General features: G+C 38.5%; 1 pseudogene; it reads right to left on the bottom strand.

Moving 5' to 3' along the window:
- Positions 1-767: 767 nt before the first annotated feature.
- LOC130026469 (protein Red-like) lies at positions 768-2,399 on the bottom strand (annotated as a pseudogene).
- Between the last annotated feature and the right edge of the window lie 5,987 nt (positions 2,400-8,386).

Raw genomic sequence — 8,386 nt, forward strand, 5'->3', positions numbered from 1 at the left:
AACAAAACTGCAAAAAATCCAGGGTTGATGACAGTCACCTCAGGCACCATCTTGCATTGTAAAATAAACACTTCTTTTGATACACAAGCTAATTGGCGACGTGTATCAAAATGAAAAATGTGAAGCACTTTGACCTAGATATATTTAGTCCTTTGTAAACAATTGGGTTTAAAATATATATATATTATTAAAGTATCATGATTTTACTTGATCATTGTATAACTGAAGCCCAAGCACAAAAATTTGTAAGTCTATAACTGTACCTCATGGTGCTGCAGTAACAAAAAATAAAAATAAATAACTAAAAAAGAAAATAAAAAATAAATTAATTAATTTTAAAAATAAAGAACATGATTTACAAAGTTATTCATAGCTGGGTTTTAGATATAACATGTTCCAGCACCAATCCTGTTCCCTCTCCTACCCTTACATATCCAGTCTGCCATCTTGACAGGTGTAGGGTAACATTGGTCTTTTTTTTTCTTTTTATTATTATTATTTATTTATTTACAGTGAGGGCTACTTCTGGAGGTGTTCAGAGTTCATTAGGGCCACAACCAGCATTGCTGGGGGAAAAGACAGGCAATGCGAAGCCAGGGACTGATCCCTGTGCCTCACACATGCACAACATGTGCCCTACCACTTGGGCCCCAGGATAACCAATTTTAATGGAGCCAAATGATTATACAGTAAAGGTTTATAAACATTCACAAAAAAAAAACCTTGCAACTTTTCTGGGAACTGAAGAAAGAGCAATGGGACACACATCCTTGGAGAGACTCTTCTTTCTGTACATTAATGGAGATCAGTATTCTAGTTTTTTGACCTCAACCGCATCAGCTTCCATCTTCTTCCTCTTCTCAATGATTGCACTAATCTTCCACTGGCGATCAAGTTCTGCCTTGTCGTTGGTTTCCTTAAAGTGCCTGGTTTTTCACCCTTCAGACATCTTGATGCCATACTGGAATACGGCTTTGGCCAAAGCCTCTTTGTTGTTCATATATTCACTGTATTCCTCTTGGGTATCAAAGTCCCATCGGCCTAAGGGCCCCTTCTTGTTACCCTGGTCCATTTTGCTGTAATCCGCCTCCTCATCATTGTCCACAGCCAAATCATCCACCGTGGCTGGGTAGCACTCGGCATTAACTGTTGGACATCCTGAAGAAATCTCCAAGCTGCTTCTTGTCCTCTGGCTTCTTCAGCGATTCAGTGCCTTCCCAGCCAGTGAAACCAGAAAAATTTTCACCGATGAACTTGATCAAATCTTTGGCAGATGCAGGTCCTCTGTCAGCTTCAACAGGCTCATCATCCACTTTTGGCTCCTTGAAGTAGCTGTGTCTCTTTTTCTCCTCCTCTCTCTTGTGGTCCCGCTCCCGTTCTCGCTCCCGTTCCCATTCCCTCTCCCACTCTCTGTCCCGGTCTCTGTCCCTTTCACGATCACGCTCCCGTTCTCAGTATCTTTCCCGCTCCTTGTCCCGTCCCCAACGTCTTCAAATATATTCATGTCAGCCTCGGGAGGCTTCTTCTCTTCCAGCTTCCCTTTATCTTTCTTTTTGAGCTTTACGGGTACCCTGCCTCAAATAGGAAAGAATCTGTGTGAGCTTGCTGATGACAATGTCATTTGTTGTCAGTGTGGTCTGTGCTTCCATGGTGGGGCAATCAGCTTTGCTGCGGATAAGAGTGGTGGGGATGTCCCTGTCTGCATACTCATCATCCAGGTCTACCACATAGACCATGCGGACGGGCAGGACTAATTCATTCTGTTCATATGCTTTGCTCTTGAAGAGCACACGGTAAACATTGCGGCCTAAACGTGTTTTAAATTCAATTTTGTTTTCAGGGTCCTCTTCTCTCTTGGTTTCCTTCTGGGGCTTTTCCATAAGTTCTTCCTTCTCTTTTGAAAAATTGAAGCCTTTCACCAAATGACTATGTTCCATGTCACCACCCAAGAACTTGGACTCCTGGATCAACTGTCTTCTTTTCTCTGCAGCTGATTTATCTGCCTCAGCAGTGGGGCCCATGGCCCTGTAGTTTGCTGTCGTGCTGATCAGCTCAGTTTCCTCATAATCTTTGTTCACACGATCTTTTCATTCCTTGGCCAGGTCCCAGTACTTCTCTGCTAGCTCTCGCTCTCTCTCAACTTCTTGCTGGAGAAGCTTTGCATAATAACTTTTCCTTTTTCTCCTCCATGCAGGTGAATCCTCATCCTCATTATACTCCCTTGGCATCTCATGATGACGTGATGGCGGTGCAGAGGTAGGTGCAGCCCTTGGGGTCATGAGAACTTTTCTGAAATCTTCATTGGTAAGCTTAGATTGGTGGAAGGAGTGAGGATCGTCCACATCATGGCCATCTGGGGCCAAAGGATTGGAAAACTGCTCGCTATCTTGCTCCGGCATTTTTTCCATTTACTTTTATTTACTCAGGAACCAACAACAACACGGGGACAACAGAGCTTTCCCACAGTGACCTCAGGAATCAACCCTGGTTTGTCTTTTCTGACTTACCACAGGAAGTTTAGGTTTATTGGGTTGCACCCATTCACAGTACTCCCATTCCTCTGTGTTTATTTGTAACCTCTTTCTTTGTGCTCTGCTTCCCCAACTGGTCAATCACCTTTATCTCCTAATTAGACTCTGTTAACTTGTAAATATTGATTTTCTCTTCTCCTTAACTTCTTTGCATAGTTAATTCAGAGCAATGTCCTTTTTGTATAGACACAAGAAGACAGTTAATGCTATGCTTTTGTAACTTGGGAGTTAATTGACACCAAAGGACATTCACTCCTCAGCATCTGCTTCCTCGACTTCAGCCTCAGTTGCCCTTTCTTCCTAGCAACCCAAAAGTAGGGTCCTGATGAGGGACTGGATGGACCCAGGGCAAGCTGTAAGCTACCCTGGCAACAAAATAGGCCAGGCCAAAGTGCCATAATACTTAACTGTAAGTTAAGAGCATGGTCATGGACAAGTTCTGTCATGATCCATGTTCTTTGAATTGTAATTTTTAACAAAAGTATTATTTATGTTTATTTTTAAAATACAAGCTACATGAGGGCAGGCTTAAAGGGTGGTTGGGAAAATTGGAGATAGTGGGGAAAGGAAGGTGCAATGGTGGTGGGATCGGTGTTGGAATATTAAGTGTCTGTAACAAATCATCATGAACAACTTTGTACACCAGTGTTTATATAAACGTGTAAAGGGGGAAAATTTTAATTAACTAAAATATAAGCTATTTGGGTGCCATGGGGATAACCCAGTGAAAAGTACTTGCTTTGCAAATGTAAGGCTCAAGTTTGTTTCAGGCACTGCCAGATCCATGTCAAAAGCCATCTCTGAGTACTGCTGTTTAGAAACCCTGATGTCACAGCAAAGAGGTGTGAAATCCCCACAACCTCACTACCAAAGGTGTACGCAAACCACAACTAAAATATTCGACAAACCCGTCCCAGATTACTGCAACCAAAAATGTGCATGGACACCACAAATAAAGAATGTGCTCCCTGGCAAGAACCTGTTTAAGCACCACAGCGAAGTTTGAGATACCTAAAGCACACTGACACCAGGGTGGGGGACACTGGGTAATCGCAACAACAACAAAAAGAAAGGGGAAGGGTACACTTTTTTCACTAAGTCATTAACAACTTGTAATGTTGTTGCAAAGCTTTCTGAATGTGCAGTGGGTTAGGAAGTAACAATTCTTAAAATTTTTGAAAATGAAAGTCAACTAAATTGCATGCAAGATCACAGACTCTGAATTGGATCATTTATTTGTGAGAATTTAAAAACTATAAACTTGAGTTGATGGTTTGTATTGTTGTATCTAGTATATTTTAATGATCAGTGTTTATATTTATTTCAAACTTCAAGTGGCATTCTATATGAGTTCAAATAAATAAATAAACTCCAGATACAGAAAAAAAATTGAAACGAAAATAAACTATTGCCAACTATTGCCAAGTCCAGTGTATGCCAAAAGTAAAGGTGATGTCACCATCAGCTATTAACTTAGACATTTCCTTCTCATTAGCACAGAGACTTTAGGAAGCTAATCCGCAACAGTCATGGATCTTATACAGAAGACTTTTGCTCAGTTTTTAAAAGATGTGATCTCAAGTTCAGTGTTCCCTGAGCCAGGGAAATTTCTCAAAGGACTGGAGAACATGATTTACATAGTGGAACCAGAGTTCGATCTTCAGCACTACTACAAGTTCCCTGGGCACTGCTGCAAGCAAGCCTTAGCCCATCTGGGTAAGACTATCACGGGGTGTGAGCATGCAAGAAACGTGTAAGAGTAGCTTGTGCAACAGGCTAAGGACCTGGGTGAGTAGTTCAGTGGTGTGTGCCGCTCTAGGTCATGGAGGTATCCACCATAATCTTTGGTCATTCCACAAGTGTCAGTGTATGCTGTAGGTCCAACTTGGGACTGGAAGAGAGACTATGGATGGTGACCACATTGAGTGGTAGTGAGTAGTCTTCTACCCTTGAACTGAACTTGTAACTTCTGTGACCCTAAAAACTGATGTGTATTCTGAAGTTCTCAAGTTCTTGCTATAAATGACCTTGGCTCTCTCTATTTTAAAGTCTTCCTTTAAAATTCTCAGGCAAAATCGAATTACCTGAACATTGCAATACCATTAATAAGTTGCATCTTGGCCAGAAACAGTATAGGGTTAAAGATGCTTGCATTGTATGCAGCTAACCCGTTTGATTCTCAGCAATACATATCCTTCCTCAAGTACTGCAAGGAGTAACCCCTAAGCACCACTGGGTGTGGCCCAACCTTCTCCCATATAGCAAAAGCAGTTTGTATCTTGTCCCATGCCTAATGTATGGGATTATACAATAAGTATCTGCCCTTCTGCTCTATAGGGAAATGATTTGGCATAATGAACTTTCTTTAAGTTTCAGAATCAGAAACGCCAGCATTTTCATTAATATTCAGTCACTTACTAGCTAAGAATTCTTAAACTATTCTTTGTTTTCACCTTATACAAATGGTTTCCATAATATCATTCATGTGTTAAAGCAATTAAAGTGAATATCCAATTGATTATCTGGGAAATTCATTGCCAGAGTTTAAAAATAGAGTTTAGTCACACATAAAAATTGATAGATTTATGATATGAAACGACTTCATTTAATAAGAGAAGATGAGGATAAAACTCTAAGGACAAGAGATGCTACAACATTTCATTTGGACTATTGATATAGAAACATTAAATTGGAAGTTTTAAATTCAGAATGACCTTGCCTAATGAAAAGTTATCAGACAGAATAAAAATTAAAAACAATTAAAAACTAAAATTATTGTCCATTTTTAAGTATCTGCCTGCTCTTATAACCATGATGACAAGGTAAATAAAATTAAATATATTTTTAGGATAAGGACAAATGACTATTTTATAAGTATATGTGTAATATATGCATTATATATAAACACACAAATAGAAAAGCTAATTACTCATCACTAAACTAATATACTTTATGTATGCAGAGTCTGTATCTAAGTGCCTCATCAAATAATAAACCATACAGAAAAAAATGAAAGACAGGGTGGTTTTTGAGTGAAAAAGGATTACATATAACAACATTGGCTTAGATCTTTGAAAAACTTATATCTCCTCTGTCTTTGAAGTTTTGTTTTTTATATTATAATATTAATGGGCAGAGTATAACAGAAAGGGGAATATGACCCAAATTTATTCTTCCTTGCTCTAGGTGAAGAAATAGCAGCTTTCAAAACTAAAAGTCAAGGCTTTGGAGAGGGTTGAACATAAAAGATTAATGACTGGAATAAATGGAGATTTCATTAATATTTCCTCTCAGTGGTTATTTATCAAGGGCTTATTATGAACCATACTCTGAAAGTTTCACAAAGGAAAAGTGAAAGGCAGAGATAAACTTTGTGTTTATAAAAGGCATATATGACCTGATAAGGAATTACTTTGCTGTGAAATTTCGAGGGAGCAAGGGATAGATGGGGGTATTGAGGGGTGAACATAAGAGGGGGAAGATGATGACAAAGAAAGGAAGGAAAACTCCAGAAACCATACGCAGAGAGAATAAAAGATACTTTCATTGGAATATCTTCAAGAAAATGTCATGAGCCTCAGCAAAAATAAGCTTGAAAAGAAAGTCTGACAGAAAGTAATAGGAAGAATATGGTTAACATAAAAACATATTGACAAGATTGAAGGAGTTATTGTGATGATTGCACCTGGAATTAAGGTATCTTGGAGGAGCTAACAGGGATGATTTTAGAACTACAAATGGTACAATATAAATTGTCAAGAAGGATAAAAATGAATTTGTTCTCAGTAAGAAAATAACATAACTCTTATCTGTTGTAAATGGAAGAACTCAAATGTATAGAAGATAAAGGGGAAAGAGCTTCATTTTGGCCCTTATTACATATGTCACTTGACAGTGATGATTTTCTTAATCCTCAAAATGCCCTAATTCTAGGATATTATGCTCATTTTTGTTAGAAAGAAATGAAAGCTCAGACATTTTAGGTGATTTTCTAAGGTCACACACAGTTTTAAATGCTAGGGCTGAATTCCAACCCAGGTAAGAGCTGACTTAAAATTTAAAAAAAATAAAGCATTCAAGGCTAATCTGTTAGACTCCATCCAGGAAACAAAACACACACACAAACCGGTGAATCTTTAGAATTAGAAATTTAAAATTAGATGAAAGGTACAAAGGAACAAAAGATGTGTAAAGTGAACAGGAAGGCATTATAGAGGAACAAACCGCTGGAGGAAGCAGAGGAACAGCCCTTCAGTGAGGGGAATACTGGAGCAAGGGTGGATAAACATATCCAGAGGTGTGGTGGAAGGGCGGGCAGGGCAAGAGCACAGATCTTTGAGGGGGATGTACAACTTCTGACCTCACGTCCTTGAAAATGCTGGAGGACGCTGTTACTTGTCAGTGTAGGAAAGACAAACTCGCAGCCTACATGGGGTTCAACTCTGGCACTGCATAGAGGCTGAGAAGCCTTAACCAGGAGTGATCCCAGAGCATAGAGGCAGGAGGAAGCCCCAGCACTGCCCGGTGTGTAAAACCAAACAAACTAGACTACAAACTGCTGTTAACTGGAAACCCACAGTAATTAGTTAATGCTTTCTGCTTTAGGGCAGCCAGTTTCCTTAATGGTCCCTGTTAACAAAAGCTAATTAGCAGGGGAAAGGAGATGATGGTCAGGAGTTTCAATCCTAGCATAGTTTCAATCCTTCTCTGTTGTAAATGGAAGAACTCAAACCTATAGAAGATAAAGGGAAAAGAGCTTCATTTTGGTCCTTATTATGTATGTCACTTGACATAGATTTTCTTAATCCCCATGATGCCCTAATTCGAGGAATCAGAACTACACACTCAGCAGTGCAGTTTCAGCAGCCACATCAAGTCCCATAACAGTTCTGAAGAATTTTATGGAGATTTTAATGTTCACTTTCCTGAAAGAGAAATGAGCAGCCATATTTCACTAACTGCTGCATATGAATGCAAAAGCTAAGCTACAGAAGGTTTTTGGAAGAAATATAGCTTTAAATTTTTCAAGTATATACAGAACTGCTTTAATTAGGCTTTAAATAAATAAAAATGCATATTAATTTCCCTGTGAATTAAGGCTGGAAAGGACTGTTGTTTAGCACTTGAAGATTTTCTATTGTTAGAACAGAAGGAAAACTAGCTATAAAATCATAGCTCTAAGATCTTGTATTTCTTTTACCCTATGTTTCTTTTTTTCTAGAGAAGAAAACAAATGAAACCCCTTTTCACAAGATCTACACTTATGAAAAGCAAATGCTAAATAGGAATTAGGAAAAAGAAAACATCCCCAAAGCCCATGGGAATGACAATTCCTGGTTAACTGTAAAAAATGGAGAACATAATTGAGACAGATGACCAGATTTAGGGAAAATAAACCTCACCATTAAAATCTAATTAAATATTTGCATTTCAGCATTAAGTTTCTTCTCAAAAGTTTTGTGAGCAGCAGGGTGACAGTGAAGATTATTGACTATAATTTGCCAAAGTTTTTTTAAACTAAATTAGTTTTGTGCAATGTATGGAAGGTTTACTCAGCTGTGCTTATCCAGTGGCTGCTTTATTATTCTTTTAAAGTGAATCATTTATAACTGTTCTCTGAGATCTTTTATCAGCCACTTATCTCCTTCAACTGGACTTGTGACGCCGAGGGATAAAATGAATTGCTGGCTAATATTGTGAGAATTAATCAGACCACAACAGCAGGAGAGTAATGACTTACTTACACTTAGATATTTGCATTTGGCAGTAAAATCACAACAAAAATATAAGGATGTTTAATCTTTAGCTTCAACATGAATATGAACATGTTGGCAATGCAAAAAAAATGAAATACA

The sequence above is a fragment of the Sorex fumeus genome, unplaced genomic scaffold (assembly GCF_029834395.1).
Source record: "Sorex fumeus unplaced genomic scaffold, SorFum_2.1 ptg000034l, whole genome shotgun sequence".
In the NCBI taxonomy this organism is placed as follows: Eukaryota; Metazoa; Chordata; class Mammalia; order Eulipotyphla; family Soricidae; genus Sorex; species Sorex fumeus.